Below are 11,097 nucleotides of genomic sequence, written 5' to 3'. Positions count from 1 at the left end.
GAGTGGGGGGCTCGGTGGGGTGGTCTGGATGACTGGGAGATGGTAGGAATGGTTTGACCGGAGCCATGGGTCTGGGGCTTTGACTCTGACATCAGCAGGAATCCTTGGTTACTGTCCACATCATACTTGCAGAGGCTGAAATATGCAAAAAAAAAAAAAAAAATGCTTCCTGACACATGCCTAGTGCCTGGGCTGGGGCTGAAAAACGCTCTCTTTCTCTTTCTTTCCCCCCAGCCTACCCCCTTTCATGCAGCTAACCTGGGCCTCCTCACAGTACGGTGGTCTCAGGATAGTCAGGCTTCTTACATAGCACTGGGCTCATCCCAGAGCTTGAGTTCCGAGAGGCCAATGCAGGAGCTACAAAGCTTCTTACAACTTAGCCTTAGCTACGGCCTCAGGCTATCTACTTGATCTCCTTCTATTGGTCAGGCAAGTCCCTAAACAAGAGACTACACCTATTTAAGAGAAGGGGAATGAGACTCTACTTCTCAGTAGGAGAAGTGGCAGAGAATTTGCGATCATCCTAATATACCACACCCAGGTGACCTGAATGTGCAACCAGGCTTAAAAACCAAAGTTACGAATGTACCAGACCTTATTAACCTGACTGATGAGTGTGCAGGCGGGCACAGCTAGGGAGCCAGCCCTCGGTATGCGGGGTGGGCGTCATTTCGCACATGGGCAAATGTGTCTGGGATAAATTGCTGGAGGTGAAACTGGTGTGGATTAAGGACACCAGGCTGGCCCAGTCGGGAGAGCATGTGACTCTTGATCTCAGGATCATGAGTTCAAGCCCCACATTTGGGGGTAGAGATTACTAAAGAAAAGGGGGAGAAAAAAAAAAGAAATTGGTGTGGATTAAAGATGAGGCATTGGAAGTTTTTTGTTTTGGGTGGGGGGGTTTCCATCTTTCTTGTTATTCTCAAAATATGACTAAAGTCCAAGAGGTATTGGACTGGGTTGGCCCTTGTGTGGGCTTGAGTGCTTGGGAGGAGGCAGAATTGAGTCCCCAGGAATATAAAGCATTGTATCGAAAGGACAGCAGTAACTACTGTGCCAAGTTCAAGAGCGCTGATACATGGCAGGGCTTTGGCTCCAGGTCTTGGGGAGGAACAAGGGGTGATAACTGCCTTGAGACAATTGAGCAAAAGAAGAGCCAGTGCAAAGAAGGGTCTGGTGGGAGAAACAGGGAAGGTGAAGGAGAGGGATCTTCCTGTCCTCTCTCCTATGACTGAAGGGCAGAGGCGTGTGACCCAAAGTAGGTAGGAGCTACTGGATCCCATTAGAGAGAGGCCAGACCACTCTAGGGCCGGTTAACTGGCTTTGGCAGGCAGCGGAATACTGGTCATAAGAAGGGAGACAAACTGTTCCAACTTCTGGGTAGCTCGTTTCCCGGCCTCTAGGACTTCCTCCTGATTGACCTTCTTGGTGTCATAATCCAGGACGACTTTGTTAGCGATGAGGGAGAAGCCAAAGACTCAACGTCCATGGTGCCTTGCCAGCTACAACTGCTGGTACTTGGGTTCATGCCAACAGCATCTGCCCCCGGCTCTGCAGCAGCCAACGCGCTGCCAGAGGCTCGAAGGTGAGGCCTGACCCCATCACACAGGTGCCCTCCGTTCGCTCCCTCTGCTCCCCCATCTGTTTCCAGGCACTGTGTACCTTCTGCCTCATAGGCATCGGACATGGCAGGGACACGAACTCCAAACCTTTCAGCCTTGGGCCCTCTAAGAGGGTTCAAACCACTGAAGCCAAGTAGGTTGACCTGACCATGGATCAGCATGGTATCTCCAACCTCAAACTCGGGGTCGAGTCCTCCCCCTGCAATGGTGACCACTAGGGTGTCCACACCCATAAGGAAGAACAACCTCACTGAGAATGTCACTTTCAAGATCGAGTAGCCTTCGTGCGTGGGAAACCTGTCCTGCACCATCACACAGGCTCTGCCATTCGGGAGCCCAAACACCAGCCGACCAGCAGCACTCGGCACTGTACTTTGGGGAAAGTTTGGTATCTCACTGTAGACAAAGCTTTGGGCCTCGGTTAATTTATCGTCCAGGTTTCCTAGCCCAGAACCACAGAGGACCGCCGCTTGAGGTCTGTGCTCGGTGGGGCGCAGAAGCCATTTGCTAGTGTTCTCATGATACGTAAATTCATTCTCCGAGGGGCTGCTGCCGCCACTGCTCTCTCAAAAAACTTGCTCTTCGCCTCTGGGATCCGGTCCCCTGAGCTGCACTGCACTGCGCTGAGCCCTACTCCCCGGAAGCCGTGTGCCCAGTCCTGTCCTGGAAGTTTGTGAGTAATAAAGTGACATAAGCAAAGTCTGAACTTGAGAAAACCCAGTTTTCAGCACTGCCCAGGATGGAGCAGAGGGAGGCAGGAATTGCAGACAGAGAGACCAGACTGATGGTGGTCAGGCTATCTGGGGGGTAGATCATAAGGTAGAAGTGTAGCTAGAAAGGGACAGGTGAGTCAGAGCACCAAAGTGCTTGGATTCTTGTTCCAAGTGCTGGAAGACAGAGGCTGACGAGGTGATCAGCTTGGTGGAGGGATGACAGGCCCTGGAGTGCTCATGGCCAGTTTCTTAGAAGAGGTAGGACTTGAGACGGAGCGTGCAGGGTGAGGAAAGCTTTAACAGGCAGCAAGGAAAAGGGAAGACCCTCTTTCCACCAGCATTTCGTGTGTTACAAGACATGGAGGAAACTTCTCTTTGTTTTTAAATAAAGATTTTATTTATTTATGAGAGAGAAAGAGAGTCCATGCACATGGAGGGGACAGGAGGGAATCAGGAGAAGGTGGGGGGAGGGGCAGAAGTAGAGCCCACCCTGAGCAGGGAGCCGAATGTGGGGCTCGATCCTAGGACCCTGGGATCATAACGGGAGCTGAAGGCAGACTCTTAACAACTGAGCCACCCAGGCACCCTGGAAGCTTCTCTTTGATACAGAAAATGCACCTCGAGCACTTAGGGCTTAGTCGGTGCCTGTCACACAGCAAAGATTCAAAACTATGATGCATTATTCTCAATAACAGCAAGTAATGCCTATTAAAAGCTTAACAAATTGGGACCTGACTTTAGACGGCAACCGTCAATGCTCTCGTTATCTCTAAACAGATCTATGCGTAATGGGAAAAGCTTAGGTTCTTCAACCATTGGCCCAATCTGAAACAGACAGTGGTTTCCTCATTCTGTCTTAGAACCCTCATCAGCTTCCCTTCCTTCCAAGGGAGAACAGCGGGAACTGACCAGCAGAACAGAGAATCCCTAGAGTCCCATTCCTGTCCCACCATCACGCTCTCAGCCTGGTACTCATCTCCTTGTCATCTTGTAAAACTTGATCCCAGGAGCTGATTTTCTATGGGGTGCATTAACAAAGAGAAGATCCTAGAGGAAGTATAGAAAGGGTCTCACTGTAAGCCCTGAAAAGATCTTATCTGAAGATGTGTTCCAATTCTGGGTGGCACGGGGCCATGAAAAGAAGTAGCATCTGGATGGTATCCTATGATACGGCTAACCCTAGTGATCCTTTCGTTCTCAGCTTAAAAAATCCTTCCTCCAGGAGTTCCTGATGGCCCTGAAACTGTTTAAGTGCCCCCATATGTGCTTTCTTATACTCAGAATCTCCCTCGTCATAGAAATTATGACACCATTTTTATTCTTGTGTATGTGTCTCCCTTATATATATAGACGCTCTCTTATAAACAAGCTCTTGTTTGTATGTCTCTGCAGTGGAGAGACCCCAAAGTGACCCCTAGTGGCTTCCACTTCTTGTTGCCCATGCCTTGGTATAACCCCTGCCCTTGATTATAGTAGGACCTGTGACTTCATGCTAATCAACAGAATACAGCAAGATGAACGGAGGTCACCCCCAGGGTGATGCTGGGTTACATAACCCTCTTTCAGCAGACTGGAGCAGGAGACTTTGCGTTCTGACTTGAAGTAACTGGTCGTGTTGAAGAAGCCCATATGGTAAGGGAGCTACAAGAGGCCTCTAGTTCTCATGGGTAGCTTCTATGGGCTTCTAGAAATGGTGCCCAGGAAAGAAAAGTCAAGAAAAGAGTGGGGGCTGGGGGTGCAGGGAGCCGATGTTCTGTAGCCTGATGGAATCCAGCTGACAGCCAGCCAAAACCAAGGCCTACAGTCTTACCACGGTAGGAAATCAAACTCTTCCAGCAAGTTCAATTAGCTCGGAAGCAGATTTTTTCTCAGCCAAGCTTCCAGAACACCACTCAGCGGACTCCTTGAATGCAACCTTGTAAGACCCCAAGGGCAGAAGCCAGCTAAGCTGCACACAGACCCCTGACCCACAGAAAGTGTGATAGAAAAATGTATATTGTTTAAAGCTTCTAAATTTGTGGTAATTTGTTACAGCAACAGAAAATAAATACATGTCCCCGATAGACAAGAAGCTCTGTGTAGGCAGGAACCAGTGCATAGGGCATCCCCCATCGTACCTCCAGCACCTCCCACGATGCTCAACAAAGAAGTGTTGAATGAATGTACATCATCCCTACAATATTTGCAAACACTCCATAAGAAGGAGTATTTTTACTCGAATTTTATTAAGACTGAGAGAAAGTAAATGACATATCCAAGATTCACACTGAGAGAGAAGAGACAGGACTTGACCTAGCATCTCAGACCAAACCACAGGCTCGTTCACTAACATCACAGCTGCAGAAACAGTGCAGGTTTTCCATTTTGGCAGAGCCAGTGGAAGCCTACACAAATTATGGTCCCTAGCCCACGCTCGTAGCAGACATCACTAATAAATCCCTGTATGCTTTCAGGCTGCCTCCATTGCAAACCCTCTCAACTCAGCATTTCAGTAGCCACAAGCAATTGATCAGAGCTGGCCCAGGAGAGGAAACCTATTTATCATCTGGGCTCTGAGCTCCGAGTTCTATCTGTATCTCCACGCAACTGGATTTGGGATCCCTTCCTAGGAACGTATGGGGAATGATATGAAGGAAAAGAAAGTCTGGGCATAGATAGAAGTGGTACCCAGGAAAGAAAAGTCAAGAAAAGAGATGAAGGGGGGGGGTACTGGAGGTGCAGGGAGACCATGTTTCTAGAACCTTCCTTGCAGAGAAATGCCTTATAACATTTCCAGGCAGGAAATTCCACTAATGATGCACGCTACAGCTGGGTTTTCTCATGGCTGGCTTCCCCAAGTCAGCTGATGGTGTCTTCCTTGCACAGTGATCAGATTCAGCGATTAGAATCCTTTCTTAATTATCGTCATGGTCAGGCCCTCCCAGCCGATGACCCCACCAGGGGAACGATGCATTGAACATGGGCTGTGGCTGATATTTTTGTTGTTTTGACAATTAAGGTGTTATGTTTGCCCGAGGGGTTTACAGTTTTGATATTTTAGACATTAATCCCCAGGAAGGAAAGCTAACTGTTCAAACAAGGAATACCTAGGCTGCCATAAATGTGACAGAGCCTTGAAGTAAGAAAACAGATTGAAAAGTGAAGCAAACAGTCAATGAATTAGTCGTTTGGTTTTTACTTGATCTGTTAATAAATTGATGAAATCCACTTTGCTCTAGGCATTAGACAGACCAGGGGCACCAAACGTATTGTGCTGATAATACCACCTCTCACGCCATGGCAGGCATTACTAATTAATCACATCATTCCCTCCTCCCTGAGTCCCAGCTTGGTCTTGGAAACTGTCCCAACATGGAGCGCCAAGCAGCCAATAACGATCTATCATTTTGGATCTCCAGGCAAAACTACTTGCCATCCAAAATTACAGGCACAGCCCCAACTCACAAATTATCAAACAAAAAACAGTAGAGTGAAGCTTTAGGATTAAGAGCACAGAAACTGGCCAGAGAGTGCCTGGATTTGAAGCCCACCTCTGCTCTCGCTTAGCCATCCCATGCCTCTGTTTTGTCACCCATAAAATGGGAATCATAAAGCACGTACCTCATTAAGCTACAATGATGATAATGTGAGTTCGAATACGTTACAGATCCTGAAAGAGTACCTGGCAGGCATAAACCCTGGCTATTCTTACATTTGATTCCTTTTATTCTATGTACAAAATCGAGCTCTCCTACTGGACATAGGCTGTTCAAAGATAGGCACCATGCTTTTCCTTCTTTGTATCCCTGGCGCTTAAAACACAATGGGAACTGAATCTGCTGAATTACATTCTTCCAGCCAGACTGGCACACTCACTATTCCTCCCCCCAGTGCCTGGCCCATTTCTGCCTCCTGTCTCTCCCAGGGTTTTCCCTCTCCCCACCACTCCCCCCCCCCCACCAGCCGCCATCTCTTCAAGGCCCCAATTAATTTTCCTCACCCTTCTATTCTCCCCACCAAACCCACCCGGCCAATATTCACCTGATTTCTACCCATCCTTCAGAGCCTCCCCAGCTGGAGTAGTTATTCATCTGTTCACCAGATAGATCCAGCTCTCTGCCTTCTCGGCACATAGTGGAATTTGACTTCCTGCCCTGCCCCTGTGGTTGGGTGCGACCCCATTAAAAGTCTGGCCCATGAGCGGAGAATCTGACTGCTGGTGGGAGACCCTCCCAATTTCAGATCTATTTCCTCTACCACAGCTACCAGCAATGTTCCAACCTGCGAGTGCTCGACCTGTCCAGTTTGGAGTGAAATTAGGGGGAGCAGGGCCACTAGCTGACCCATGATGGACCAATAGCAGGAATGAGAAATAAATCTTCATTTTTTTAAGCCACAGAAATTTTCTTGTTGCTGTTTCTGTACCATCACCTGATTTATCCTGACAGATGCATTACCTTAAGGTCAGCATCCCCCCGCGAGCCTCTCTAGCTACCCTGACCCACAATAATTTCTTCAAAAGGGCAGGGGGAAAAGCCTCTTACTCATTTTTATCCCCGAATCTAACATAGTGCCTTGCACACAGTCAGTGCCCATTAAATGACTGTTGTGTAAAGGAGTGGCCATTAATCTCTGGGCCTCTAGTTTCTCAGTCTGTGACACAGGATCATAAATGTCTTGCCCCCTTACTTTGCAGGACTACTGTGGGGCTAGAATGGAATTATCTGTAACAAGGTGCGTTGGGGATTATAAAATGATGAACACATCTCCAGCATTATTATTAGATAATAAAGTAGTAAGAAAAATTCTCAGCATTCATTCATTCATCTTATACCCAGTACCATTCCAGTTTGATAATTAACTATCCCCCCACACACACACACAGACACACAATTCTTAGGTTCTGTTGCTGTCCTTAAACTCAGGAACAATGACAGCGGTCAACATCTACTGAATGTCAATATTTGCCAGGCACCGCGTGGGAAGGTCTTCAGCCCCTGGTCACTATAATCCCCAAAGGGTCAGAGGATTTGGGTACCATAGGCCGATGTTACAGTTAGCCCCCAATGAGGTAAGTAGCTGACCCAAGGTCAAATGGCAAGAAAGTTGCAGAGGCAGGAGCTTGGTCAAGAACCCCAAGTATCTGAAGTCCTTGGAACAAAGGCCACAGCACTCTTCTCCCTCCCAAGGAAGGTATGAACTGAACACTGTCCGCACCGGGCAGTGTGCTCACGAGTCCCCAGTGTGGCCACCGAATGGACAGCTGAGACTCCGTGTCTCAGGTGGCCAGACACTGCCCTCATTTGCCCTGAGTCACACGGGCTGAGCTGCTATTGGGTGTTGAGCTCACTCCCAGTTTAGGAAACCCAATACATGGCAAGACACACACACACACACACACACACACACACACACACACACATACACACAGACATTTGCTTCTCGCTTAGAAAAGTTTATGCCATCAGAAGCATTTAAAATAGTGTCCGCTTGGTGACCATTTGCCCAGTGCAGTCCCGCAGGCCCAGCCCTCAGGGGCCCCCACTGCGCTTGGGGTCTGATGCTCGGTAGTCACCATCTTGAAGTTCTCCGATTCTACCTTGAGTGTGTGCTTTGCAAGCGAAGCCGGATGGAAGAGTGGAGCACGCTTAGAGGCCTAGAGCCTTCGCTTACACGAAGTCCCCGCTCCTGCCAGGTCTCAGCTTCCCAGGGGAGGACTCTCAGCCGCCCGTGCCCCTACCCCACGTGCTCCAGGAACCCCTGCCCCGCCCCTACCTGAGCATCCACATGGAGGAGGCTGGGCCAGGTGGCATGGGGGGCAGAGTACTAGAATTTATATCTGGGCATATTTAACTCCGTTCAGCCTCAATTTCCTCACCTGCAAAATGCAGACTAAAACCGACACCTGTTTCACGGGGTTGTTAGAGAACTGAATTTGAAAACACCTGGAAAGTACTCAGTGCGGTACGTAGCACACGACAGCCGCTCGATAAAGGGCAGGTGTCGCATTCTCACCACAAGCCAAGCCGTGAGGCTGGTATTGTGATCCCAGGGGTCAGCCGAGACACTGAGGCCTACACAGATCAGGCTCTGCAGCCAGGGGACTCCTCAGTGCAAGGGAACAGATGCAAACCCATGGCTCCCCAATGTCCAAACCCGTGGGTTAGACCACCAGACCACACTCCCCCTATCACCAAACAGGGCCTCTTCTGATGGCCCGATGTCCCTGTCCCCCCCCCCACACACCCCGGCCAGGCCTAATTCTGAGGTCCTCAAGCCACACGGCCCTCTGATCTTGGGATCCGACAGAACCTTGCAGCTCTCAAAGTCCTGGTGATTCAGGTTAGCCCTACCAGGTAGCAACGACGACCACCGTGTGTGCAAGTCCCAAGAGACCTCCTATCTGCCTGACTTCCCTTCTGCAGAGCCCCTTACAGTGCCTGGTCCAAACAGGTACTTTGTAAAGCTCCTCAAAAGCTATGCGGCCGATAAGGCTCCACCAATACCTGCCTACCATCCAACGCCAACACTGAGCCCAAGGAGGCAGGCAATGAGATGAACTAGCAGCAGCGCCACTGAAACTAAAGGCAAAGGAGAAAAAGTGAGAAAGACAGACCATGCACAAATGTTTGAACCCAAGGCTTTTGTGTTTTTGAAACTAAAGCCAGGGATATGGCAGGAACCCCTGTAGATAGTTGGAGGGCTTCTCCCCCCCTTGGATTGTTGCAGTGTTCAGGAGTCTCCAATTTCTAATCTCACAGGTCGGGAGCTCAGCCCTGAGGTCTCTGTGCAGCAGGGTGGGTGTGAGTCAGCCGTGGAGCCGGCAGGGCCCTGGGCCTCGCGTGCAGTCCAAACCCGCCGCGGACACATGGGGGAGAGCGGAGGCAGGAGTGGGTGTTTGCTGACAAGCAGCTTCATGGGAACGCTTGCCTTGGCATTTCTCAGTGCTGAATCAGGGAGAAACGTTGGGCAGAGAGCTGCGGGGTTCCACTGAGGGGGAGCGAGAGGGGGAGAGGGAGGGAGGGAGACCAGAGCCCCACAGGGGAGAGCAGCAAAGGAGCAAAAGGACCACCCCCCGAAAGGCCCTCTGGGTGCATTCCACGCTCTCTCTTGTCCACCCTCGCCCCAGCCCTCGCGGACAGGGAAACCCCTCCAGGAACGATTTTTCTCTCCTGCACATGAAGAAACTGGGAATAAGATCACAGGCTACACGGCTAACTAGTGGCTAACATGGGATTCGAACTCAAGTCTAACAAAAACCCAATGTTCTCCCGCACGTGACCCCTCACTTGATGCCCGCCTCTGATAAACCCCATCTCACCCTGGCCTCACCTGCTTCTCCTCTAAAGCTGAGCAGAAGCCAGACAGACGGGAAATGAAGCTGATGTAGGGAGAGTCATTCCCCTCTCCGACAGACTGGGAAGGGTGAGTAGGACCCCAAACGCAGGAACGTGGGTGCATCTCGTTCAGGCCTGAATGGGGCGATCCTGCACCTGCCGAATCAGATGAAGAGAGAAAAATCCAGGCCTCCCCATTTCTCCCTGATTGTGTCATCTGCAGCAGCACGATCTGACAAAAATATCACCAGCCCCAGCTACATATTGTAATTAGAACTTTCGAGTAACCACATTTTTCAAAAGTAAAAAGAAAGAGGTGAAATTAATTAATAATGTTTTATTTAACCAAATCTATCCAAAATAGTACTATTTCCAGATGTAATCAACATAAAAAATTTTATTTTTTATGCATGTCCTTTTTTTTAAAGATTTTATTTATTTGACAGGCGGAGATCACAAGTAGGTAGAAAGGCAGGCAGAGAGAGAAGGGGGCAAGCAGGCTCCCCACTGAGCAGAGAGCTCAATGTGGAGCTCGATCCCAGGAGTCTGGGATCATGACCCGAGCCGAAGGCAGAGGCTTTAACACACTGAGCCACCCAGGTGCCCCTATGCATGTCCTTATTTTTTTTTTTTTTTTGGTACTAAGTAATCAAAATCTGGTGTACACTTGATCCCTACCCATGCCTCAACTGGGACTAGCGTACGTGACTAGTGGCTACTATATTGGATGGGGTAGGTCTACAGGGTAGGAAAATATCCAAATGAACACAACCTTACTCTACGAGATGAAAAGGGCTTTTTAACGATCATACCAGAAGGTTGATTTTTTTTATTTACAGTTCTATACATCTTAACACATGTATAGATTCATGTAACCACAGGTAACCATCCCCATAATCAGGATATGGAGCAGTTCCGTCACCCCCAAAAAACTCCTTGGTGCTTCCTCTTTACTGCCAAACATTCCCTCCTCCCCTAATCCCTATACAAATGGAATCCTACAGTAGGTAACCTTTGGAGACTGGATTCTCTCACTCAGCATGATCCCTGTAAGAGTCTTCCTTTTTCTAACTGAGTTTTATTAGCACAAGGTACAGATAGACCCCAGTTTGTATACCCATGTAGCTGCTGAACGACATTGGAATTGCTTCCAGGTGGGGATGATTACGATCAGAGCTGCTGTAAATATGCGGACAGGTTTTATGCGAACATAACTTTTCATTTCATTTCTCAGGAGTGGGACTGCTGGGTCATGTGGTAAGTGTATGTTTAACTTTATAAGAAACCACCAAATTGCCTTCCAAAGTAGTTGAACCATGTTTTATTCCCATGTTTATTCCCATGGGAAAGTTTCAGTCGTCCCGTATTCTTTTCAGTACTTGATACTGTCAGTATTTTTATTTTAGCCATTATGATAGGTATGTAATTGTGTCTCATTATGGCTTT

At 48.9% G+C, this 11,097-nt stretch overlaps 1 pseudogene across 1 annotated transcript; it reads right to left on the bottom strand.

The window, feature by feature from the left end:
* Positions 1–1,313: 1,313 nt before the first annotated feature.
* Positions 1,314–5,613, bottom strand: LOC308341568 (purine nucleoside phosphorylase-like; annotated as a pseudogene). The gene is made up of 2 exons: positions 5,609–5,613; positions 1,314–2,180 (listed from the first exon to the last, which is right to left on the bottom strand). The product of its transcript is annotated as a purine nucleoside phosphorylase-like (transcript).
* Positions 5,614–11,097: the final 5,484 nt, after the last annotated feature.

Source organism: Martes martes (assembly GCF_963455335.1).
Source record: "Martes martes genome assembly, chromosome: 4".
NCBI classification, from domain to species: domain Eukaryota; kingdom Metazoa; phylum Chordata; class Mammalia; order Carnivora; family Mustelidae; genus Martes; species Martes martes.
Note: the sequence above shows the minus strand (reverse complement) of the source record. Positions and strands in the feature narration are given on the sequence as shown.